The sequence below is a fragment of the Pseudophryne corroboree genome, unplaced genomic scaffold, assembly GCF_028390025.1.
Source record: "Pseudophryne corroboree isolate aPseCor3 unplaced genomic scaffold, aPseCor3.hap2 scaffold_1892, whole genome shotgun sequence".
In the NCBI taxonomy this organism is placed as follows: domain Eukaryota; kingdom Metazoa; phylum Chordata; class Amphibia; order Anura; family Myobatrachidae; genus Pseudophryne; species Pseudophryne corroboree.
In genome coordinates, this window is record NW_026968530.1 from 22,495 (window position 1) to 46,095 (window position 23,601).

The 23,601-nt window shown below is 47.9% G+C and overlaps 25 non-coding genes across 25 annotated transcripts; 3 read left to right on the top strand and 22 right to left on the bottom strand.

The window, feature by feature from the left end:
* Positions 1–5,589: 5,589 nt before the first annotated feature.
* Positions 5,590–5,752, bottom strand: LOC135003654 (U1 spliceosomal RNA). Its single transcript, XR_010204651.1, has one exon. It is a non-coding gene; the product is annotated as a U1 spliceosomal RNA (small nuclear RNA).
* A 152-nt stretch (positions 5,753–5,904) lies between these two features.
* On the bottom strand, positions 5,905–6,068 carry LOC135003632 (U1 spliceosomal RNA). The gene has a single exon (XR_010204632.1). It is a non-coding gene; the product is annotated as a U1 spliceosomal RNA (small nuclear RNA).
* A 674-nt stretch (positions 6,069–6,742) lies between these two features.
* Positions 6,743–6,905, bottom strand: LOC135003640 (U1 spliceosomal RNA). The gene has a single exon (XR_010204639.1). It is a non-coding gene; the product is annotated as a U1 spliceosomal RNA (small nuclear RNA).
* A 152-nt stretch (positions 6,906–7,057) lies between these two features.
* Positions 7,058–7,221, bottom strand: LOC135003626 (U1 spliceosomal RNA). The gene has a single exon (XR_010204625.1). It is a non-coding gene; the product is annotated as a U1 spliceosomal RNA (small nuclear RNA).
* Positions 7,222–7,895: 674 nt separating this feature from the next.
* Positions 7,896–8,058, bottom strand: LOC135003641 (U1 spliceosomal RNA). The gene has a single exon (XR_010204640.1). It is a non-coding gene; the product is annotated as a U1 spliceosomal RNA (small nuclear RNA).
* A 149-nt stretch (positions 8,059–8,207) lies between these two features.
* On the bottom strand, positions 8,208–8,372 carry LOC135003646 (U1 spliceosomal RNA). Its single transcript, XR_010204644.1, has one exon. It is a non-coding gene; the product is annotated as a U1 spliceosomal RNA (small nuclear RNA).
* A 670-nt stretch (positions 8,373–9,042) lies between these two features.
* Positions 9,043–9,205, bottom strand: LOC135003635 (U1 spliceosomal RNA). Its single transcript, XR_010204635.1, has one exon. It is a non-coding gene; the product is annotated as a U1 spliceosomal RNA (small nuclear RNA).
* Positions 9,206–9,357: 152 nt separating this feature from the next.
* Positions 9,358–9,521, bottom strand: LOC135003624 (U1 spliceosomal RNA). The gene has a single exon (XR_010204623.1). It is a non-coding gene; the product is annotated as a U1 spliceosomal RNA (small nuclear RNA).
* A 674-nt stretch (positions 9,522–10,195) lies between these two features.
* LOC135003648 (U1 spliceosomal RNA) lies at positions 10,196–10,358 on the bottom strand. Its single transcript, XR_010204646.1, has one exon. It is a non-coding gene; the product is annotated as a U1 spliceosomal RNA (small nuclear RNA).
* A 152-nt stretch (positions 10,359–10,510) lies between these two features.
* Positions 10,511–10,674, bottom strand: LOC135003627 (U1 spliceosomal RNA). The gene has a single exon (XR_010204627.1). It is a non-coding gene; the product is annotated as a U1 spliceosomal RNA (small nuclear RNA).
* A 674-nt stretch (positions 10,675–11,348) lies between these two features.
* LOC135003642 (U1 spliceosomal RNA) lies at positions 11,349–11,511 on the bottom strand. The gene has a single exon (XR_010204641.1). It is a non-coding gene; the product is annotated as a U1 spliceosomal RNA (small nuclear RNA).
* Positions 11,512–11,660: 149 nt separating this feature from the next.
* On the bottom strand, positions 11,661–11,825 carry LOC135003647 (U1 spliceosomal RNA). Its single transcript, XR_010204645.1, has one exon. It is a non-coding gene; the product is annotated as a U1 spliceosomal RNA (small nuclear RNA).
* Positions 11,826–12,495: 670 nt separating this feature from the next.
* LOC135003636 (U1 spliceosomal RNA) lies at positions 12,496–12,658 on the bottom strand. Its single transcript, XR_010204636.1, has one exon. It is a non-coding gene; the product is annotated as a U1 spliceosomal RNA (small nuclear RNA).
* Positions 12,659–12,810: 152 nt separating this feature from the next.
* LOC135003625 (U1 spliceosomal RNA) lies at positions 12,811–12,974 on the bottom strand. Its single transcript, XR_010204624.1, has one exon. It is a non-coding gene; the product is annotated as a U1 spliceosomal RNA (small nuclear RNA).
* A 972-nt stretch (positions 12,975–13,946) lies between these two features.
* On the bottom strand, positions 13,947–14,110 carry LOC135003622 (U1 spliceosomal RNA). The gene has a single exon (XR_010204621.1). It is a non-coding gene; the product is annotated as a U1 spliceosomal RNA (small nuclear RNA).
* Positions 14,111–14,784: 674 nt separating this feature from the next.
* LOC135003601 (U1 spliceosomal RNA) lies at positions 14,785–14,947 on the bottom strand. The gene has a single exon (XR_010204601.1). It is a non-coding gene; the product is annotated as a U1 spliceosomal RNA (small nuclear RNA).
* Positions 14,948–15,099: 152 nt separating this feature from the next.
* On the bottom strand, positions 15,100–15,263 carry LOC135003618 (U1 spliceosomal RNA). The gene has a single exon (XR_010204618.1). It is a non-coding gene; the product is annotated as a U1 spliceosomal RNA (small nuclear RNA).
* A 671-nt stretch (positions 15,264–15,934) lies between these two features.
* LOC135003638 (U1 spliceosomal RNA) lies at positions 15,935–16,097 on the bottom strand. Its single transcript, XR_010204637.1, has one exon. It is a non-coding gene; the product is annotated as a U1 spliceosomal RNA (small nuclear RNA).
* A 152-nt stretch (positions 16,098–16,249) lies between these two features.
* Positions 16,250–16,413, bottom strand: LOC135003633 (U1 spliceosomal RNA). Its single transcript, XR_010204633.1, has one exon. It is a non-coding gene; the product is annotated as a U1 spliceosomal RNA (small nuclear RNA).
* A 674-nt stretch (positions 16,414–17,087) lies between these two features.
* On the bottom strand, positions 17,088–17,250 carry LOC135003652 (U1 spliceosomal RNA). Its single transcript, XR_010204649.1, has one exon. It is a non-coding gene; the product is annotated as a U1 spliceosomal RNA (small nuclear RNA).
* Positions 17,251–17,402: 152 nt separating this feature from the next.
* LOC135003617 (U1 spliceosomal RNA) lies at positions 17,403–17,566 on the bottom strand. Its single transcript, XR_010204617.1, has one exon. It is a non-coding gene; the product is annotated as a U1 spliceosomal RNA (small nuclear RNA).
* Positions 17,567–17,710: 144 nt separating this feature from the next.
* LOC135003606 (U5 spliceosomal RNA) lies at positions 17,711–17,826 on the top strand. The gene has a single exon (XR_010204606.1). It is a non-coding gene; the product is annotated as a U5 spliceosomal RNA (small nuclear RNA).
* Positions 17,827–18,096: 270 nt separating this feature from the next.
* Positions 18,097–18,213, top strand: LOC135003611 (U5 spliceosomal RNA). Its single transcript, XR_010204611.1, has one exon. It is a non-coding gene; the product is annotated as a U5 spliceosomal RNA (small nuclear RNA).
* Positions 18,214–18,499: 286 nt separating this feature from the next.
* Positions 18,500–18,612, top strand: LOC135003610 (U5 spliceosomal RNA). The gene has a single exon (XR_010204610.1). It is a non-coding gene; the product is annotated as a U5 spliceosomal RNA (small nuclear RNA).
* A 4,814-nt stretch (positions 18,613–23,426) lies between these two features.
* Positions 23,427–23,589, bottom strand: LOC135003605 (U1 spliceosomal RNA). The gene has a single exon (XR_010204605.1). It is a non-coding gene; the product is annotated as a U1 spliceosomal RNA (small nuclear RNA).
* Between the last annotated feature and the right edge of the window lie 12 nt (positions 23,590–23,601).

A 23,601-nucleotide genomic window follows, 5' to 3' on the forward strand; every position in this document is an offset into this window, starting at 1 on the left:
CTGTATTATTTCAGTAGATATTGAAATGAGGATGCATCTTGCTGCCTTTCCAATGAAGCAAGTTTAATTTAGTAATAGGTGAAAAACCATCCCTACAAAGATGTTAATCAGATATTTGGCTTTGTGGAAACTTTTCAGAGAACAAATTTGTTAGCATAAAAGTAAAGCCAGAAAATGAAGAGCTGTTTAATCACTCAATTGGATTTTTTTGCCAGCATATTTCTTTTTCTCTGCAAACCACTGCTAAATTGTGCTTCCTAGCTGTTTTTATAAAATCACTGAATCAAATCTAACTCTGATTACATCAGAGAAGGCCAGGTACCCTACACCATAAGAGGGGTTTTTGAAATTTTGACTTGTCTACTTAAAGATCACCAAAATCTGATAACAAGGTCAATTACGTCCCTGGGTGGGATTGAACCACCAACCTTTTGGTTAATAGCCTTACACACTAACTGATTGCGCCACAGCGACACTTTGCAAAAGTACATACTGACAAAGGCTGATAAGCATTCATCTAGAACGTTTCCAAGAAAAACTTTAAATAGTCAATAATCTGGAGAGTTTTTGTAAGATGTTTCTTCCATCAACCAATGAAGAAACACATTGGTACTTTCCCATGATGAGTGAGTGCTTCAGGATCTCTTGCAATTACATGTGCAGCAGAGTACTGTAATGGAAGCATGCTGGGTCCATAGCCCAGAGGTAGGCAGATTGAAACTATCCTCTGCTATATGCATTTTTTTTTGTTAATTAAAGTAATCCAAAACTGGGATTGATATTTTTGCTCTTTTATTTTTACTTAAAGTACAATAACTTTTACCATTTTAATTTGTTTTAATAGTATATTGACAGTATTGTTTTCTTTCAAAAATCCACTTAATTTTCTTTACCCGATTATTAAAATGGTAATTGACAAAAATAAACTGATGAGGATACTACTGCAGTCTTTGTTTCGTCTGTACCCGCTGAAAGAGCAGCAAAAGGTGGAGATCTTGATGGGACAGTTGAAAGGGCTTGCACTTAGAGAGGTTACTTCCTGGCCTACTGAAGAGAAGAAGACTGTGGACCAGATCCTCAACAGGCTTGCTACCACATTTGACACAAGGACAGTGTCAGAACTTAAAATGCACTTCTTTGCTCGAAAGCAACAACCAGGAGAGTCACTCACGGGCTATGCCCTCAGCTTTCAGGAAGCACTCAGAGATGTTCAGCAAGCAGACCCTGAGGAAGTGCATGACAAAGAGAAAATGTTATTGGACCAGTTCACTGAAGTTGCAAGGGGCGAATTTGTAAAAACTCAGCTGCGACTATTGAGATTGCAGAAGCCTGGAAGCACATTCCTGGATTTTAAAGAGGCTGCGATTAAAGTTCTAGGCTCCAGTCTTACTTCAGGGGCTGTTCCACAAGAGTCTATTCCAGAGATGCCACGGTATCAAGAGAATTCTGATGCCCAGGAGTCAAGTTTTAAAGGAGCTACTTACCCACCTACAGTAAAAGGAGTGACAGTGCCATGTTCAAAGACATGCATATTTGACTCTTCTAGTGAGTTACGAAGTCTGCTGGCTGAACTGACACGTGGTGTGACAGAGATGCGCAGAGACCTGCAGATTCTGAAGAGACAGCAGGCACTGCTCCATGAAGAAATGGAATGGTGCCAGGAGAGGAGACCACTGAACAGTTCCCAATGGGACCTACATAGAAACAGGGAGACACTTTTTTCCAGCCACTTTGCCTCCCAAAGGCGACCCATTTTTCAAAGCTGTGAAGGAAGCGGACAAATTAAGAGAGAATTTGAGCAGCCAGATCATTTAAACTCCAAATTCATGTGGTTAACCCGTTATGTTAGCCAATGCCCGGTGGTTCAAGTTTGCATCAATGGAGTCTCAATGCCCGCTCTCTTAGACACTGGATCACAAGTGACCACAATACAAGCAACACAGTTTGAGCAGCATTGGACTGAGGAACAGATGTTTCCGTCAACTTCCACATTGATAAACCCGATTGCAAGCAATGGGCACTGCATCCCTTGCAAAGGATACTGGGAAGCTGAAATTCAAATCGGACGAACAGTGCTACCACAGCAAGGCTTCATCATCACCACTGCCCAAGATGATGGATTGCCTCCAGTGATAGTGGGCATGAATGTGTTGCGGAACTGCTGTGAGGAGCTCGTAGCAGCACTCCAAGGAGAGTTTCAAACTGACAAGCTCCAGGAGAAACAAGGCCTTCAACCTGGGATAGCCAAACAAAAGGGAAGAATGATAACAGAATTATCTGTAAGAGAGGAACATGAAAAAAATAAGGCTAGCCAAATAATGATAGAAATGCCCATCTCCAGTGTCCAGATTATCCGAAAGAATGCTTCAATGTTAGGCATGAATAATATAGCATCCAGTTCTAGAAACTGTGAGCAACCTATTCAAGGAACCAGTTTTGACCACCTGCAAGATAAAAGTCAGATGATAAGACACCTCAAAGCCTTACTGAAGATTGGGAAATACCTGACCAAGCGACAAAGGCAAGAATCCTCGCCAGAACTCCTGAAGTTGTTGAGACAGCGAGAAAGGCTGTTTGAAGAGAAAGGACAGTTGGTTCGATGTAGTGTGGATCCTAATACTCATTATAGGATCAGTCAACTTGTAATTCCAAGACAAAGTGCTTGTTATGTGCTTGAAGAATATCACGACAAGTCAGGTCACCCTGGGTGCAAAAGGATGGAAACAAGCATCTGGAAAAAGTTCTTTTGGGTTGAAATGAGGGAAGACATCAAGAGATGGTGCCGAAACTGTCCAACCTGTTCTGTAAGAAGAACCTTGCTGCCTCTTTCTCTCCAGAATCCATTGTCCCAAACCAGCTGTGATACTGAATCCCAAGATGGAATGGAAGAGGCTCATAAAATGTATTTACAGCAGACTAAGGTGGTTTGTCACCGACAAGGAGGCAAGAAGACTAGGGCTTGCAAAACAGAAAACCACCATAGTCAGCTGCAGTTTTGTACAGCATGTCCCAAAGACAGTTTAGAAAGAGTTCAATACTCATCCATGGCAGGGGGGTTGAGGTTTCCTAGACAAACTTTTCAAGACCATATACTGTCCAGATTTCAACCGATTGCTCCAGGAGCATGTGTTAATGTACTATAGCACAAAAGGAATTATACCTATCAGATACTGATGTTAAAAATGTTGATAAATGTTAATGTTTCAGACATAATCTGTGTTCACTAATGAATGTGACTGGATATAGTGAGAAGTTTATATAGGGATAAAACCAAAATGCGTGAGGACACGCATGTTTTGGGGGGGGGCACGTGTGATATCCCATAACAACAAGGACATTTTTGACAACAGTGTAGTTGCCTGTGCCATTTTAAATAAAGTTTATTTAAAAGAAAATTGAACAGCAGTTTGAGAAGTCAGTTGGAGCCATGGTGAGGAAAGAGCTGGCGACGCCATTACGCAGAGATGAGCAGCTGAGAGAGGGGAGACAAATAAGCTGAAAATTGCATGAGAGAGTAAGCAGTAGTGCAAAATACAGCAGTGGAAGTGCAGCAATTAACAAGTAAGAACGCCATGACACTCTCAGCCAAGAGAGTGCACAGCAAGTGTCAGAGACAGGAGAGTATAAAGCCTTTATACCAATGCTGACTGGCCTACATCTGAGGGGAAACTGCCTCAGAAACATCTATTGACTGGGTGAGATAAATCCATATTTATACTGAAACCTACTCCACTGCAAAGGACATTATCCTATATTTACTATACCTATGCAGCGATTTACATGGGAAGCAGCTCCAGTTTGTTTTAAACAATCATCTTTACTACACAGAGCTACAATATTTTGTTCACAGCTAAAGGAGACAATAGCTGCATATAACTATGTAACAACATAACCGGGCCCCAACGTGCACATAGAGACTCCCTGCAGTGACACCAATGTTATCTGGGACTTAAATATTGTCTGCATAAGTTGATTTCTATTACTAAGCAACATAGTATTAATCTCAGATTTAGTTATATTACCATTTGTGTAATGACTTAAAGTGTATATGGTGTCTGTGTTTAAGTTGCTTGAATCAAATCTTTCCCTTCCCTACTGTAATCAGTTCCTTTTCTGAGTTATGTGGTAAACCATTTATTCTTTCATACAAAGCCCTGCCTGCCTTTCTTTGTGTCTGGGGAAACCTTGCCTCTCTGCCAGGAATAGAGAAGAGCTGCTGCTGAAGGAGGAATAGTCCATCAAGGTATCCCTGACCTGTTCCACATAGTTTACACACTTGTTATACCGGGGTGTTACATTGTGTGTGACTGACCTTAGGAAGAAACCGGAGCCTCCGCTGCAGTGACCCAGCAACCAGGGCACGGGAGTATACAGTGCCGCTGGGAGTGATGAAGCTGCAGTAAAGATGTCTATTAGACCTAGCCTGCTGCAGCCCTTGTAGATTCTCATAAAAAAAGTTCTTCTTTTCTTGTCAAAATTAATAGCTAAGAATAGGCTGCTTGAGGCAGGCCCCTGTTAAGTGGCCTGCTACTGAAGGCAACAACTACAAACTGAGCTCCCTGTTCATGGAAGCGGGGTTATAGAGGAGAATGCGCTGAGCATCTTGGGAACAGTCAAAAGCTTTGAGCCGGTTGGTGCCTCAGATCAAGATCCTACTCTACACCCCAATGTGAATCCTTGTGGAGTCCAGTGTACCCCACAGAAGAAATTAATGTGTCACACCCATTGGCAGCAACCTTAGAATAGCTGCTGATGGGCACAATTGAGAAAGGAAGGGGGGGGACATTTGAATCCAGCACATAGATGCAATTCAAATATGTAATTTGAACCTTCCTATTTTAAAATATAATGGATGAACCTCACCCTGTGAGAACAATCTTCATGATATAGAGATCTCATATGCAAAATAAGTATGAGTTGGGATAGGGCTGGGGAGGGTGGCTGCTCGGGCAGCCCCTCCCCCGTCAAGTTAAGGAGATTCAACTGAGGAAGCACAAGGGAACTCTCGTCTGGGGACAACAACTGCAGGGAGACCACATCTTTTCAGATGAACATGGGAGGGCGGAAGGCTGCCTAATACTGAAGCACCATCAAATATCAAACCATATGCAATAACTAGTACAAGCATTCCTGGGGGAAGGTCTGCAGGAGACGAATTTGCATACGGTGATGTCATCCAAGCAGTGGGCCAAAGTTGGCTGGAACCCTCATCTGCATATGAAAAGAGAAAAGGGTTATGCAGGGCATGGCGGCATTTTGCGGCGCTTGGATGACCCCTAGTTCGCATTAAACACCTCCACCCTCCTTCGGTGTGGGGCTCATGTTGACTATGCCCCAGCCCCTGAAGCATTCAAGCTGATTTCTTGCAGCAGCTGGGCACTGTAACAGCTCCAGAGCTGCTCTGTAAGGCAAATAAAAGGGTGTGGGCCCTGCAGCACTACCTGTAGTTCGCATTGTGCGTTGGAAGGCACAAAGTAAGCAGACGGGAGAAGTCAGGATAGTGCGCAAGGGCATAGAAGGGAGCGGCTCAAGAATAGAGAAGTGGAAACAGACAGCAAACTAGGCTGGAGAGAGACCTGAGACAAAGAGATCTGAATTATACGAGAGCCGACCAGGGGAAACACAAATTATGCAGTCAAGTTTCCCACATTTGGGGAAATCGCAGGGGCAGCACAGCCAGAGTGCAATGGGTGAGCCTTGCCCTGGGAGAAGCACCTTCAAGATCATAGTATCTCACCTGGCAGGTAAATAGGAGTTGGGCTAGAGCTGGGGAGGGTCGCTGCTCGGGCACCCCCCTGTCAAGTGAAGGAGATCCAACTGAGGCAGCACAATGGAACTCTCGAAAGAAGAACAAGGCTAGAGGAAGATCTGAGACAAAGAAATCTGACTTTTACCAGAGCTGACCAGCGGAAAACACAAACACAGTCCCCCACTACCACAAATAATGCAGGCGAGTTTCCCACATTTGGGGAAATCACAGGGGTCAGCATACCCAGAATGCAATGAATGAACCTCACCCTGGGTGAACAATCTTCATGACCATGGTGTCTCCTATGCAAAATAAGTATGATTTGGGATAGGGCTGGGGAGGGCCGCTGCTCAGGCACATCTCTGTCAAGTAAAGGAAATTCAACTGAGGCAGCACAAGGGAACTCTCATCTGGGGACAACAACTGCAGGGAGAACACATATTTTCAGATGAACATGGGAGGGCAGAAGGCTGCCTAATACTGAAGCACCCCCAAACAACAAACCAAATGCAACAACTAGTGCAAGCATTCCTGGGGGAAGGCCTGCAGCAGATGGATTTGCATATGGCGATGTTATCCAAGCAGTGGGTCAAAGTTGGCTTCAACCCTCATCTGCATATGAAAAGAGAAAAGGGGCGTGCAGGGCATGGCGGCCTTTTGCGCTGCTTGGATGACCCCTAGATCGCATTAAACACCCCCACCCTCCTTTGGTGTGGGGCTCATGTTGGCCATGCCCCATCCCATGAAGCATTCAAGCTGATTTCTTGCAGCAGCTGGGCACTGTAACAGCTCCAGAGCTGCTCTGTAAGGCAAGTAAAAGGGTGTGGGCCCTGCAGCACTACCTGTAGTTTGCATTGTGCATTGGAAGGCACAAAGTAAGCAGACGGGAGGAGAAGTCAGGATAGTGCACAAGGGTATAGAAGGGAGGGGCTCAAGAAAATAGAAGTGGAAACAGACAGCAAACTAGGCTGGAGAGAGACCTGAGACAAAGAGATCTGAATTATACGAGAGCCGACCAGGGGAAACACAAATTATGCAGTCAAGTTTCCCACATTTGGGGAAATTGCAGGGGCAGCACACCCAGAGTGCAATGGGTGAGCCTTGCCCTGGGAGAAGCACCTTCATGATCATAGTATCTCACCTGGCAGGTAAGTAGGAGTTGGGCTAGAGCTGGGGAGGGTCGCTGCTCGGGCACCCCCCTGTCAAGTGAAGGAGATCCAACTGAGGCAGCACAAAGGAACTCTCGAAAGAAGAACAAGGCTAGAGGAAGATCTGAGACAAAGAAATCTGACTTTTACCAGAGCTGACCAGAGGAAAGCACAAACACAGTCCACCACTACCACAAATAATGCAGTCGAGTTTCCCACATTTGGGGAAATCACAGGGGTCAGCATACCCAGAGTGCAATGAATGAACCGCACCCTGGGAGAACAATCTTCATAACAATGGTATCTCCTATGCAAAATAAGTATGATTTGGGATATGGCTGGGGAGGGCCGCTGCTCAGGCACATCTCTGTCAAGTAAAGGAGATTCAACTGAGGCAGCACAAGGGAACTCTCATCTGGGGACAACAACTGCAGGGAGAACACATATTTTCAGATGAACATGGGAGGGCAGAAGGCTGCCTAATACTGAAGCACCCCCAAACAACAAACCAAATGCAACAACTAGTGCAAGCATTCCTGGGGGAAGGCCTGCAGCAGATAGATTTGCATATGGTGATGTCATCCAAGCAGTGGGTCAAAGTTGGCTTCAACCCTCGTCTGCATATGAAAAGAGAAAAGGGGCGTGCAGGGCATGGTGGCCTTTTGCAGCACTTGGCTGACCCCTAGTTTGCATTAAACACCTCCACCCTCCTTCGGTGTGGGGCTCATGTTGGCTATGCCCCAGCCCCTGAAGCATTCAAGCTGATTTCTTGCAGCAGCTGGGCACTGTAACAGCTCCAGAGCTGCTCTGTAAGGCAAGTAAAAGGGTGTGGGCCCTGCAGCACTACCTGTAGTTCGCATTGTGCGTTGGAAGGCACAAAGTAAGCAGAAAGGAGGAGAAGTCAGGATAGTGCGCAAGGGCATAGAAGGGAGCGGCTCAAGAAAAGAGAAGTGGAAACAGACAGCAAACTAGGCTGGAGAGAGACCTGAGACAAAGAGATCTGAATTATACGAGACCTGACCAGGGGAAACACAAATTATGCAGTCAAGTTTCCCACATTTGGGGAAATCGCAGGGGCAGCACACCCAGAGTGCAATGGGTGAGCCTTGCCCTGGGAGAAGCACCTTCATGATCATAGTATCTCACCTGGCAGGTAAGTAGGAGTTGGGCTAAAGCTGGGGAGGGTCGCTGCTCGGGCACCCCCCTGTCAAGTGAAGGAGATCCAACTGAGGCAGCACAAGGAAACTCTCGAAAGAAGAACAAGGCTAGAGGAAGATCTGAAACAAAGAAATCTGACTTTTACCAGAGATCAGAGGAAAACACAAACACAGTCCCCCACTACCAACAAATAAAGCAGTCACGTTTCCCACATTTGGGGAAATCACAGGGGTCAGCATACCCAGAATGCAATGAATGAACCTCACCCTGGGAGAGTAATCTTCATGACCATGGTATCTCCTATGCAAAATAAGTATGATTTGGGATAGGGCTGGGGAGGGCCGCTGCTCATGCACATCTCTGTCAAGTAAAGGAGATTCAACTGAGGCAGCACAAGGGAACTCTCATCTGGGGACAACAACTGCAGGGAGAACACATATTTTCAGATGAACATGGGAGGGCAGAAGGCTGCCTAATACTGAAGCACCCCCAAACAACAAACCAAATGCAACAACTAGTGCAAGCATTCCTGGGGGAAGTTCTGCAGAAGACGGATTTGCATATGGTGATGTCATCCAAGCAGTGGGTCAAAGTTGGCTTCAACCCTCATCTGCATATGAAAAGAGAAAAGGGGCGTGCAGGGCATGGCGGCCTTTTGCGGTGCTTGGATGACCCCTAGTTCGCATTAAACACCCCACCCTCCTTTGGTGTGGGGCTCATGTTGGCCATGCCCCATCCCCTGAAGCATTCAAGCTGATTTATTGCAGCAGCTGGGCACTGTAACAGCTCCAGAGCAGCTCTGAACGGCAAGTAAAAGGGTGTGGGCCCTGCAGCACTACCTGTAGTTTGCATTGTGCATTGGAAGGCACAAAGTAAGCAGACGGGAGAAGTCAGGATAGTGCGCAAGGGCATAGAAGGGAGCGGCTCAAGAAAAGAGAAGTTGAAACAGACAGCAAACTAGGCTGGAGAGAGACCTGAGACAAAGAGATCTGAATTATACGAGAGCCGACCAGGGGAAACACAAATTATGCAGTCAAGTTTCCCACATTTGGGGAAATCGCAGGAGCAGCACACCCAGAGTGCAATGGGTGAGCCTTGCCCTGGGAGAAGCACCTACATGATCATAGTATCTCACCTGCCAGGTAAGTAGAAGTTGGGCTAGAGCTGGGGAGGGTCGCTGCTCGGGTACCCCCCTGTCAAGTGAAGGAGATCCAACTGAGGCAGCACAAGGGAACTCTCGAAAGAAGAACAAGGCTAAAGGAAGATCTGAGACAAAGAAATCTGACTTTTACCAGAGCTGACCAGAGGAAAGCACAAACACAGTCCCCCACTACCACAAATAAAGCAGTCGAGTTTCCCACATTTGGGGAAATCACAGGGGTCAGCATACCCAGAATGCAATGAATGAACCTCACCGTGGGAGAACAATCTTCATGACCATGGTATCTCCTATGCAAAATAAGTATGATTTGGGATAGGGCTGGGGAGGGCCGCTGCTCAGGCACATCTCTGTCAAGTAAAGGAGATTCAACTGAGGCAGCACAAGGGAACTCTCATCTGGGGACAACAACTGCAGGGAGAACACATATTTTCAGATGAACATGGGAGGGCAGAAGGCTGCCTAATACTGAAGCACCCCCAAACAACAAACCAAATGCATCAACTAGTGCAAGCATTCCTGGGGGAAGGCCTGCAGCAGATGGATTTGCATATGGTGATGTCATCCAAGCAGTGGGTCAAAGTTGGCTTCAACCCTCGTCTGCATATGAAAAGAGAAAAGGGGCGTGCAGGGCATGGTGGCCTTTTGCGGCACTTGGCTGACCCCTAGTTTGCATTAAACACCTCCACCCTCCTTCGGTGTGGGGCTCATGTTGGCTATGCCCCAGCCCCTGAAGCATTCAAGCTGATTTCTTGCAGCAGCTGGGCACTGTAACAGCTCCAGAGCTGCTCTGTAAGGCAAGTAAAAGGGTGTGGGCCCTGCAGCACTACCTGTAGTTCGCATTGTGCGTTGGAAGGCACAAAGTAAGCAGAAAGGAGGAGAAGTCAGGATAGTGCGCAAGGGCATAGAAGGGAGCGGCTCAAGAAAAGAGAAGTGGAAACAGACAGCAAACTAGGCTGGAGAGAGACCTGAGACAAAGATATCTGAATTATACGAGACCTGACCAGGGGAAACACAAATTATGCAGTCAAGTTTCCCACATTTGGGGAAATCGCAGGAGCAGCACACCCAGAGTGCAATGGGTGAGCCTTGCCCTTGGAGAAGCACCTTCATGATCATAGTATCTCACCTGGCAGGTAAGTAGGAGTTGGGCTAGAGCTGGGGAGGGTCGCTGCTCGGGCACCCCCCTGTCACGTGAAGGAGATCCAACTGAGGCAGCACAAAGGAACTCTCGAAAGAAGAACAAGGCTAGAGGAAGATCTGAGACAAAGAAATCTGACTTTTACCAGAGCTGACCAGAGGAAAGCACAAACACAGTCCACCACTACCACAAATAATGCAGTCGAGTTTCCCACATTTGGGGAAATCACAGGGGTCAGCATACCCAGAGTGCAATGAATGAACCGCACCCTGGGAGAACAATCTTCATAACAATGGTATCTCCTATGCAAAATAAGTATGATTTGGGATATGGCTGGGGAGGGCCGCTGCTCAGGCACATCTCTGTCAAGTAAAGGAGATTCAACTGAGGCAGCACAAGGGAACTCTCATCTGGGGACAACAACTGCAGGGAGAACACATATTTTCAGATGAACATGGGAGGGCAGAAGGCTGCCTAATACTGAAGCACCCCCAAACAACAAACCAAATGCAACAACTAGTGCAAGCATTCCTGGGGGAAGGCCTGCAGCAGATAGATTTGCATATGGTGATGTCATCCAAGCAGTGGGTCAAAGTTGGCTTCAACCCTCGTCTGCATATGAAAAGAGAAAAGGGGCGTGCAGGGCATGGTGGCCTTTTGCAGCACTTGGCTGACCCCTAGTTTGCATTAAACACCTCCACCCTCCTTCGGTGTGGGGCTCATGTTGGCTATGCCCCAGCCCCTGAAGCATTCAAGCTGATTTCTTGCAGCAGCTGGGCACTGTAACAGCTCCAGAGCTGCTCTGTAAGGCAAGTAAAAGGGTGTGGGCCCTGCAGCACTACCTGTAGTTCGCATTGTGCGTTGGAAGGCACAAAGTAAGCAGAAAGGAGGAGAAGTCAGGATAGTGCGCAAGGGCATAGAAGGGAGCGGCTCAAGAAAAGAGAAGTGGAAACAGACAGCAAACTAGGCTGGAGAGAGACCTGAGACAAAGAGATCTGAATTATACGAGACCTGACCAGGGGAAACACAAATTATGCAGTCAAGTTTCCCACATTTGGGGAAATCGCAGGGGCAGCACACCCAGAGTGCAATGGGTGAGCCTTGCCCTGGGAGAAGCACCTTCATGATCATAGTATCTCACCTGGCAGGTAAGTAGGAGTTGGGCTAGAGCTGGGGAGGGTCGCTGCTCGGGCACCCCCCTGTCAAGTGAAGGAGATCCAACTGAGGCAGCACAAGGAAACTCTCGAAAGAAGAACAAGGCTAGAGGAAGATCTGAAACAAAGAAATCTGACTTTTACCAGAGATCAGAGGAAAACACAAACACAGTCCCCCACTACCAACAAATAAAGCAGTCACGTTTCCCACATTTGGGGAAATCACAGGGGTCAGCATACCCAGAATGCAATGAATGAACCTCACCCTGGGAGAGTAATCTTCATGACCATGGTATCTCCTATGCAAAATAAGTATGATTTGGGATAGGGCTGGGGAGGGCCGCTGCTCATGCACATCTCTGTCAAGTAAAGGAGATTCAACTGAGGCAGCACAAGGGAACTCTCATCTGGGGACAACAACTGCAGGGAGAACACATATTTTCAGATGAACATGGGAGGGCAGAAGGCTGCCTAATACTGAAGCACCCCCAAACAACAAACCAAATGCAACAACTAGTGCAAGCATTCCTGGGGGAAGTTCTGCAGAAGACGGATTTGCATACGGTGATGTCATCCAAGCAGTGGGTCAAAGTTGGCTTCAACCCTCATCTGCATATGAAAAGAGAAAAGGGGCGTGCAGGGCATGGCGGCCTTTTGCGGTGCTTGGATGACCCCTAGTTCGCATTAAACACCCCACCCTCCTTTGGTGTGGGGCTCATGTTGGCCATGCCCCATCCCCTGAAGCATTCAAGCTGATTTATTGCAGCAGCTGGGCACTGTAACAGCTCCAGAGCAGCTCTGAACGGCAAGTAAAAGGGTGTGGGCCCTGCAGCACTACCTGTAGTTTGCACTGTGCATTGGAAGGCACAAAGTAAGCAGACGGGAGAAGTCAGGATAGTGCGCAAGGGCATAGAAGGGAGCGGCTCAAGAAAAGAGAAGTTGAAACAGACAGCAAACTAGGCTGGAGAGAGACCTGAGACAAAGAGATCTGAATTATACGAGAGCCGACCAGGGGAAACACAAATTATGCAGTCAAGTTTCCCACATTTGGGGAAATCGCAGGAGCAGCACACCCAGAGTGCAATGGGTGAGCCTTGCCCTGGGAGAAGCACCTACATGATCATAGTATCTCACCTGCCAGGTAAGTAGAAGTTGGGCTAGAGCTGGGGAGGGTCGCTGCTCGGGTACCCCCCTGTCAAGTGAAGGAGATCCAACTGAGGCAGCACAAGGGAACTCTCGAAAGAAGAACAAGGCTAAAGGAAGATCTGAGACAAAGAAATCTGACTTTTACCAGAGCTGACCAGAGGAAAGCACAAACACAGTCCCCCACTACCACAAATAAAGCAGTCGAGTTTCCCACATTTGGGGAAATCACAGGGGTCAGCATACCCAGAATGCAATGAATGAACCTCACCGTGGGAGAACAATCTTCATGACCATGGTATCTCCTATGCAAAATAAGTATGATTTGGGATAGGGCTGGGGAGGGCCGCTGCTCAGGCACATCTCTGTCAAGTAAAGGAGATTCAACTGAGGCAGCACAAGGGAACTCTCATCTGGGGACAACAACTGCAGGGAGAACACATATTTTCAGATGAACATGGGAGGGCAGAAGGCTGCCTAATACTGAAGCACCCCCAAACAACAAACCAAATGCATCAACTAGTGCAAGCATTCCTGGGGGAAGGCCTGCAGCAGATGGATTTGCATACGGTGATGTCATCCAAGCAGTGGGTCAAAGTTGGCTTCAACCCTCGTCTGCATATGAAAAGAGAAAAGGGGCGTGCAGGGCATGGCGGCCTTTTGCGGCGCTTGGATGACCCCTAGTTCGCATTAAACACCTCCACCCTCCTTCGGTGTGGGGCTCATGTTGGCTATGCCCCAGCCCCTGAAGCATTCAAGCTGATTTCTTGCAGCAGCTGGGCACTGTAACAGCTCCAGAGCTGCTCTGTACGGCAAGTAAAAGGGTGTGGGCCCTGCCGCACTACCTGTAGTTTGCATTGTGCATTGGAAGGCACAAAGTAAGCAGACAGGAGGAGAAGTCAGGATAGTGCACAAGGGTATAAAAGGGAGGGGCTCATGAAAAAAGAAGTGGAAACAGACAGCAAACTAGGCTGGAGAGAGACCTGAGACAAAGAGATCTGAATTATACGAGAGCCGACCAGGGGAAACACAAATTATGCAGTCAAGCTTCCCACATTTGGGGAAATCAGAGTGCAATGGGTGAGCCTTGCCCTGGGAGAAGCACCTTCATGATCATAGTATCTCACCTGGCAGGTAAGTAGGAGTTGGGCTAGAGCTGGGGAGGGTCGCTGCTCGGGCACCCCCCTGTCAAGTGAAAGAGATCCAACTGAGGCAGCACAAGGAAACTCTCGAAAGAAGAACAAGGCTAGAGGAAGATCTGAGACAAATAAATCTGACTTTTACCAGAGCTGACCAGAGGAAAGCACAAACACAGTCCCCCACTACCACAAATAATGCAGTCGAGTTTCCCACATTTGGGGAAATCACAGGGGTCAGCATACCCAGAATGCAATGAATGAACCTCACCCTGGGAGAACAATCTTCATGACCATGGTATCTCCTATGCAAAATAAGTATGATTTGGGATAGGGCTGGGGAGGGCCGCTGCTCAGGCACATCTCTGTCAAGTAAAGGAGATTCAACTGAGGCAGCACAAGGGAACTCTCATCTGGGGACAACAACTGCAGGGAGAACACATATTTTCAGATGAACATGGGAGGGCAGAAGGCTGCCTAATACTGAAGCACCCCCAAACAACAAACCAAATGCAACAACTAGTGCAAGCATTCCTGGGGGAAGGCCTGCAGCAGATGGATTTGCATACGGTGATGTCATCCAAGCAGTGGGTCAAAGTTGGCTTCAACCCTCGTCTGCATATGAAAAGAGAAAAGGGGCGTGCAAGGCATGGCGGCCTTTTGCGGTGCTTGGATGACCCCTAGTTCACATTAAACACCTCCACCCTCCTTCGGTGTGGGGCTCATGTTGGCTGTGCCCCAGCCCCTGAAGCATTCAAGCTGATTTCTTGCAGTAGCTGGGCACTGTAACAGCTCCAGAGCTGCTCTGTACGGCAAGTAAAAGGGTGTGGGCCCTACAGCACTACCTGTAGTTTGCATTGTGCATTGGAAGGCACAAAGTAAGCAGACAGGAGGAGAAGTCAGGATAGTGCACAAGGGTATAAAAGGGAGGGGCTCATGAAAAAAGAAGTGGAAACAGACAGCAAACTAGGCTGGAGAGAGACCTGAGACAAATAGATCTGAATTATACGAGAGCCGACCAGGGGAAACACAAATTATGCAGTCAAGCTTCCCACATTTGGGGAAATCGCAGGGGCACCACACCCAGAGTGCAATGGGTGAGCCTTGCCCTGGGAGAAGATCCTTCATGATCATAGTATCTCACCTGGCAAGTAAGTAGGAGTTGGGCTAGAGCTGGGGAGGGTCGCTGCTCGGGCACCCCCCTGTCAAGTTAAAGAGATCCAACTGAGGCAGCACAAGGGAACTCTCGAAAGAAGAACAAGGCTAGAGGAAGATCTGAGACAAAGAAATCTGACTTTTACCAGAGCTGTCCAGAGGAAAGCACAAACACAGTCCCCCACTACCACAAATAATGCAGTCGAGTTTCCCACATTTGGGGAAATCACAGGGGTCAGCATACCCAGAATGCAATGAATGAACCTCACCCTGGGAGAACAATCTTCATGACCATGGTATCGCCTATGCAAAATAAGTATGATTTGGGATAGGGTTGGGAAGGGCCGCTGCTCAGGCACATCTCTGTCAAGTAAAGGAGATTCAACTAAGGCAGCACAAGGGAACTCTCATCTGGGGACAACAACTGCAGGGAGAACACATATTTTCAGATAAACATGGGAGGGCAGAAGGCTGCCTAATACTGAAGCACCCCCAAACAACAAACCAAATGCAACAACTAGTACAAGCATTCCTGGGGGAAGGCCTGCAGCAGATGGATTTGCATATAGTGATGTCATCCAAGCAGTGGGTCAAAGTTGGCTTCAACCCTCGTCTGCATATGAAAAGAGAAAAGGGGCGTGCAGGGCATGGCGGCCTTTTGCGGCGCTTGGATGACCCCTAGTTCGCATTAAACACCTCCACCCTCCTTCGGTGTGGGGCTCATGTTGGCTATGCCCCAGCCCCTGAAGCATTCAAGCTGATTTCTTGCAGCAGCTGGGCACTGTAACAGCTCCAGAGCTGCTCTGAACGGCAAGTAAAAGGGTGTGGGCCCTGCAGCACTACCTGTAGTTTGCATTGTGCATTGGAAGGCACAAAGTAAGCAGACGGGAGAAGTCAGGATAGTGCGCAAGGGCATAGAAGGGAGCGGCTCAAGAAAAGAGAAGTTGAAACAGACAGCAAACTAGGCTGGAGAGAGACCTGAGACAAAGAGATCTGAATTATACGAGAGCCGACCAGGGGAAACACAAATTATGCAGTCAAGTTTCCCACATTTGGGGAAATCGCAGGAGCAGCACACCCAGAGTGCAATGGGTGAGCCTTGCCCTGGGAGAAGCACCTACATGATCATAGTATCTCACCTGCCAGGTAAGTAGAAGTTGGGCTAGAGCTGGGGAGGGTCGCTGCTCGGGTACCCCCCTGTCAAGTGAAGGAGATTCAACTGAGGCAGCACAAGGGAACTCTCGAAAGAAGAACAAGGCTAGAGGAAGATCTGAGACAAATAAATCTGACTTTTACCAGAGCTGACCAGAGGAAAGCACAAACACAGTCCCCCACTACCACAAATAATGCAGTCGAGTTTCCCACATTTGGGGAAATCACAGGGGTCAGCATACCCAGAATGCAATGAATGAACCTCACCCTGGGAGAACAATCTTCATGACCATGGTATCTCCTATGCAAAATAAGTATGATTTGGGATAGGGCTGGGGAGGGCCGCTGCTCAGGCACATCTCTGTCAAGTAAAGGAGATTCAACTGAGGCAGCACAAGGGAACTCTCATCTGGGTACAACAACTGCAGGGAGAACACATATTTTCAGATGAACATGGGAGGGCAGAAGGCTGCCTAATACTGAAGCACCCCCAAACAACAAACCAAATGCATCAACTAGTGCAAGCATTCCTGGGGGAAGGCCTGCAGCAGATGGATTTGCATACGGTGATGTCATCCAAGCAGTGGGTCAAAGTTGGCTTCAACCCTCGTCTGCATATGAAAAGAGAAAAGGGGCGTGCAGGGCATGGCGGCCTTTTGCGGCGCTTGGATGACCCCTAGTTCGCATTAAACACCTCCACCCTCCTTCGGTGTGGGGCTCATGTTGGCTATGCCCCAGCCCCTGAAGCATTCAAGCTGATTTCTTGCAGCAGCTGGGCACTGTAACAGCTCCAGAGCTGCTCTGTACGGCAAGTAAAAGGGTGTGGGCCCTGCAGCACTACCTGTAGTTTGCATTGTGCATTGGAAGGCACAAAATAAGCAGACAAGAGGAGAAGTCAGGATAGTGCACAAGGGTATAAAAGGGAGGGGCTCATGAAAAAAGAAGTGGAAACAGACAGCAAACTAGGCTGGAGAGAGACCTGAGACAAAGAGATCTGAATTATACGAGAGCCGACCAGGGGAAACACAAATTATGCAGTCAAGCTTCCCACATTTGGGGAAATCGCAGGGGCACCACACCCAGAGTGCAATGGGTGAGCCTTGCCCTGGGAGAAGCACCTTCATGATCATAGTATCTCACCTGGCAGGTAAGTAGGAGTTAGGCTAGAGCTGGGGAGGGTCGCTACTCGGGCACCCCCCTGTCAAGTGAAAGAGATCCAACTGAGGCAGCACAAGGGAACTCTCGAAAGAAGAACAAGGCTAGAGGAAGATCTGAGACAAATAAATCTGACTTTTACCAGAGCTGACTAGAGGAAAGCACAAACACAGTCCCCCACTACCACAAATAATGCAGTCGAGTTTCCCACATTTGGGGAAATCACAGGGGTCAGCATACCCAGAATGCAATGAATGAACCTCACCCTGGGAGAACAATCTTCATGACCATGGTATCGCCTATGCAAAATAAGTATGATTTGGGATAGGGCTGGGGAGGGCCGCTGCTCAGGCACATCTCTGTCAAGTAAAGGAGATTCAGCTGAGGCAGCACAAGGGAACTCTCATCTGGGGACAACAACTGCAGGGAGAACACATATTTTCAGATAAAAATCTTGGTCATGCTCTGGTTTCTCTTCAGAACGAACAAATCTTTCGCCTCTTACTAAAGATTTCCGTGGAGAGGAGCAAAACCGAGTTTTATCTCAATTTTTGCATGCCCCATCTTTTTGGGGTTTCTTTTACCGGTTTAAAGATAGAATGAGTGTGCTTTAATGTAAGCTCATTTGCATAGAAATGACAGTAAATGTTTATTTATGTTCAAACAGAACTTTCTTGACCATGCTACTTGCTTTAAAGATCTGGGAGCACATGGAATACAGTACAAACCATGCTTATAGCAAGGAGAAGCCAGGTGAGAAATCTGCTTTCTTTCAAATTGGGCGCTCACTTTGATCTGAATGAGGACTGCTGGCACAGCACTCAGGCGACAGGTGGAATCTTGGTCATGCTCTGGTTTCTCTTCAGAATGAACAAATCTTTCGCCTTTTATTAAAGATTATCCGTGGAGAGGAGCAAAACTGAGTTTTATCTCAATTTTTGCATGCCCCATATTATTGGGGTTTCTTTTATCAGTTTAAAGACAGAACAAGTGTGCTTTCTTGTTAGCTTTAATGTAAGTTTATTTGCATAACAATGACAATAAATGTCTGTTTCTTTTCAAGCAGAACTTTCTTGACCATACTAATTGCTTGAAAGATCTGGGAGCACATGGAAAAGAGTACAAACCATGTTTATAGCAAGGGGAAGCCTGGTGAGAAATCTGCTTTCTTTCTTTCAAATTGGGTGCTCACTTTGAGCTGAATGAGGACTGCTGGCATGGCACTCAGGCGACAGGTGGAATCTTGGTCATGCTCTGGTTTCTCTTCAGAACGAACAAATCTTTCGCCTTTTACTAAAGATTTCCGTGGAGAGGAGCAAAACTGAGTTTTATCTCAATTTTTGCATGCCCCATATCATACCTCCCAACTGTCCCGATTTTCGCGGGACAGTCCCGTTTTTTGGGGACTGTCCCGCTGTCCCACCTGCGGGCCGCAGTGTCCCGCGGTGGGGAGGACAGTTGGTAGGCTCTGTCTGTCGCTGCCCTGCTTAGCAGAGCAGCGGTGAATAGTCGCTGTGCGCACAGCGTCTATTCACTGAAGTCAGAGGGAGAGGTGGCATGCCAGCGGCTCACAGAGCGCTGGGCATGCCCCCTCAGTGCCGAAAACGGGGGCGTGACTCGCGATCGCGGGTCCTCCCGCGAAGCCATGCCCCTTTTTACTTAGGCCACGCCCTTTTTGGGAGCGCGTGCGACTTCGCCGCGCGTGTGTCCCTCTTTGCGAGCCGACAAAGTTGGGAGGTATGCCCATATTATTGGGGTTTCTTTTATCAGTTTAAAGACAGAACGAGTGTGCTTTCTGGTTAGCTTTAATGTAAGTTTATTTGCATAACAATGACAGTAAATGTTTGTTTCTTTTCAAACAGAACTTTCTTGACCATGCTACTTGCTTGAAAGATCTGGGAGCACATGGAAAACAGTACAAACCATGCAGTATCACAAGAGCCTTTATTTGATCTTTCATGAAGATAGAGCAGAATTGGGGACACGTCAACAATTTCTGCCGAAGGTGGTTCATCTTTCCACATGGTGCCTTTGGCCACTGACACCTTCGTTGAGTCAAAGTCTCTGGCTGTGGTCAGAACTTTGAAAATTTATGTCACCAGAACGGTTCAGATTAGGAAAACAGAGGCTCTGTTTGTCCTGTATGCTCCCAACAGGATTGGGTGTCCTGCTTCCATGTAGACCATTATGCGCTGGATCTGTGGTAAGATTCAGCATGCTCATTCCATGGCAGGATTGCCGTTACTGAATTAGGTGAAGACCCATTCTACTAGAAAGGTGGGTTCATCCTGGGCAGCTGGTCGGGGAGTCTCGGCATTGCAACTTTGCCGAGCAGCTATTTAGTAAACACTTTTGCTAAGTTTTACAAGTTTGATACCTTGGCCGATGATAACTTCAAGTTGGGTAATTCGGTGCTGCAGAGTCGTACGCACTCTTCCACCCGTTCAAGAGCTTTGGTATAACCCCATGGTTCTTAATGTGACCCCAGCATCCTCTAGGTCGTATGAGAAAATAGGATTTTAATACCTACCGGTAAATCCTTTTCTCTTAGTCTGTAGAGGATGCTGGGCACCCGTCCCAGTCCATACTGTGTCTGCAGTTATTACTTGTGGTTATACACATGTTGTGTTATGGTTCTGGTCAGCTTTTTGCTGCAATTATTCATGCCGTTGGCTTGTGTTCTGTTGAATGCCACGTTCTGCGGCATGCTTAAGGTGTGAGCTGGTAAGATGCTCACCTTAGTTTAACAATAAATCCTTTCCTCGAAATGTCCGTCTCCATGGGCACAGTTCCTATAACTGGAGTCTGGAGGAGGGGCATAGAGGGAGGAGCCAGTTCACACCCTTTGATAGTCTTAAAGTGCCCATGTCTCTTGCGGATCCCGTCTATACCCCATGGTTCTTAATGTGACCCCAGCATCCTCTACGGACTAAGAGAAAAGGATGCCCTTGCGCACTATCCTGACTTCTCCTCCCGTCTGCTTACTTTGTGCCTTCCAACGCACAATGCAAACTACAGGTGGTGCTGCAGGGCCCACACCCTTTTACTTGCCTTACAGAACAGCTCTGGAGCTGTTACAGTGCCCAGCTGCTGCAAGAAATCAGCTTGAATGCTTCAGGGGATGGGGCATGGCCAACATGAGCCCCACACCAAAGGAGGGTGGGGGTGTTTAATGAGAACTAGGGGTCATCCAAGCACTGCAAAAGGCCGCCATGCCCTGCACGCCCCTTTTCTCTTTTCATATGCAGATGAGGGTTCCAGCCAACTTTGGCCCACTGCTTGAATAACATCACTGTATGCAAATCCGTCTGCTGCAGACCTTCCCCCAGGAAGGCTTGTACTAGATGTTGCATATGGTTTGATATTTGATGGTGCTTCAGTATTAGGCAGCCTTCCGCCCTCCCATGTTCATCTGAAAAGATGTGGTCTCCCTGCAGTTGTTGTCCCCAGACGAGAGTTCCCTTGTGCTTCCTCAGTTGAATCTCCTTAACTTGACGGGGGAGGGGCTGCCCGAGCAGCCACCCTCCCCAGCCCTATCCCAACTCATACTTATTTTGCATATGTGATCTCTTGATCATGAAGATTGTTCTCACAGGGTGAGGTTCATCCATTATATTTTAAAATAGGAAGGTACAAATTACATATTTGAATTGCATTTATGTGCTGGATTCAAATGTCCCCCCCCCCCCCTTCCTTTCTCAATTGTGCCCGTCAGCAGCTATTCTAAGGTTGCTGCCAATGGGTGTGACACATTAATTTCTTCTGTGGGGTACACTGGACTCCACAAGGATTCACATTGGGGTGTAGAGTAGGATCTTGATCTGAGGCACCAACCGGCTCAAAGCTTTTGACTGTTCCCAAGATGCTCAGTGCATTCTCCTCTATAACCCCGCTTCCATGAACAGGGAGCTCAGTTTGTAGTTGGTGCCTTCAGTAGCAGGCCACTTAACAGGGGCCTGCCTCAGGCAGCCTATTCTTAGCTATAAATTTTGACAAGAAAAGAAGAACTTGTTTTATGAGAATCTACAAGGGCTGCAGCAGGCTAGGTCTAATAGACATCTTTACTGCAGCTTCATCACTCCCAGCGGCGCTGTATACTCCCGTGCCCTGGTTGCTGGGTCACTGCAGCGGAGGGTCCGGTTTCATCCTAAGGTCAGTCACACACACACCACCCTTCCGGATCACGAGGCCGCTGATGAAGGGGAGCGTGGCCGTAGGGGGTGGACCGTGTGCGCACTGGCGTGGACACTGATTACTGGGCAGCCGCTCCACTAGCCACCAGGTACAGTTAAGGAGCACAGGTCTGGGGGTTTTTCTCCTATATTAACCCAATTTTGTACTGCCCGCAGCGCATTGTGATAGGTAATAGGGCCTGATTCAGGTTGGATTGCAATCACAATAAGCGATCCAACTGCAAAAATTGCTAAGAGCATACGCATGTGCCTGCATTTTCTGCGGCACCGCGCAGAGAATGCGATCGCCTCTGCCTGTCAATCGGGGCGGGGGGGGATAGGTGGGTCAGCAACACTCCATTTCCAAGTCAGGGATGGAGCGGTGCGGGGGCAAGGCTTCAAAATGGGGTCTGCAACGGAGTAGACACAGGGGGCGTGGTCACAGCGGCTGTATGACATCACATTCAGCCGCTGTGATCACAAAAATGGTGGCGGCTTCCTGCGCGCACATACAGTCTGCACCAGCAGGAGGCTACACCATTTTTTATGATCACGCTGAACTGCAGTGCGACTGCAATTACAGCATGGTCAAGAAGGGAGGCGTCATGCTGGGTGGCCATGCCCTTTCACTGTGCAGGAGCCAGCACCGCTCACACACTAGTCCCCGGGTGCAGCCCCCAACCCCCGGGACACCCGGAGCAACAAAATGTAGATTCAGGCCACCAGGCCACGCCCCTACCTATGAAACCATGCCTCCTTTTTACCATTGCGCTGCTTATCTGCGCGCACTGCATTACAATCTCCCTCGCCACCTCTCTGGGTGTCACCAGTGATAGTGACACCTCTGCCATGCTTGTAGCAGCTGGTCCTAAGATCTACGCCTCAAGCCCTGAGTGTTTGCCCTTGTGACTTGTTGATCATCATAGCGAAGCAGATGCTTACAGAAAACTGCAGGGGCTTAGATTGAAAATAAAAAAATTGATTGGTATAAGGTAGAGAGGAGCGGGTTCGGTTCTCCGAGAACCGAATTCCCCACGAACTCCACGTTGTTTACACTGGTCCGAGGCAGGCTCGGTTGTTCCCGCCTGACTCGCAAAACCTGAACAAGGGAAAATGTCATCATCCCGCTGTCGGATTCTCGCGAGATTCGGATTCCATATAAAGAGCTGCGCGTTGCCGCCATTTTTACTCGTGCATTGAAGAGAGAGCGGAATGGACGTGGCTATGTTCTCTCAGTGGAAATCTCAATATCAGTGCTCAGTATCAGTGGTTACTTATTGCTGCTCAGTAATACTAGTAGTGTGTCTCTCCTGCTCAGTGTCAGTTCTCAGTAGTATCCTCATCAGTGCTCAGTATCACTGCTCATTGTCTTGTGCTGCATTGTGGTGCTCAGCATACTACAGTACATTACTAATAGTCCAGTGCTGCATCTTGCTGCTCAGTGTCAGTTCTAGTATCCTCATCAGTGCTCACTATCACTGTTCATTGCATTTTGGTTTTCTGTATACTACAGTAACATAGTAATATAGTAACATATAGTAACATAGTTTTTGAGGTTGAATAGAGGCAAATTGCCCATCGTGTTCAACCTGTTTTAAGTTGTGATGATTCTACATACTTGCTGAATAATGTTTTATGACTAGTTAGCTACTATAACTCATGTTACCCCCGGATTAACCATGTTGATATTTTAAGTATTATAACCTTAGATAGCTTTTTCATTCAGAAATGTATCCATTCCTTTTTTAAATCCAATTACAGAGTCCGCCATTACCACCTTCCCTGGCAGGGAATTCCACATCCTGATTGCCCTAACAGTGAAGATCATAGTATCTCACCTGGCAGGTAAGTAGGAGTTGGGCTAGAGCTGTGGAGGATTGCTGCTCGGGCACCCCCTGTCAAGTGAAGGAGATCCAACTGAGGCAGCACAAGGGAACTCTCGAAAGAAGAACAAGGCTAGAGGAAGATCTGAGACAAAGAAATCTGACTTTTACCAGAGCTGACCAGAGGAAAGCACAAACACAGTCCCCCACTACCACAAATAATGCAGTCGAGTTTCCCACGTTGGGGAAATCACAGGGGTCAGCATACCCAGAATGCAATGAATGAACCTCACCCTGGGAGAACAATCTTCATGACCATGGTATCTCCTATGCAAAATAAGTATGATTTGGGATAG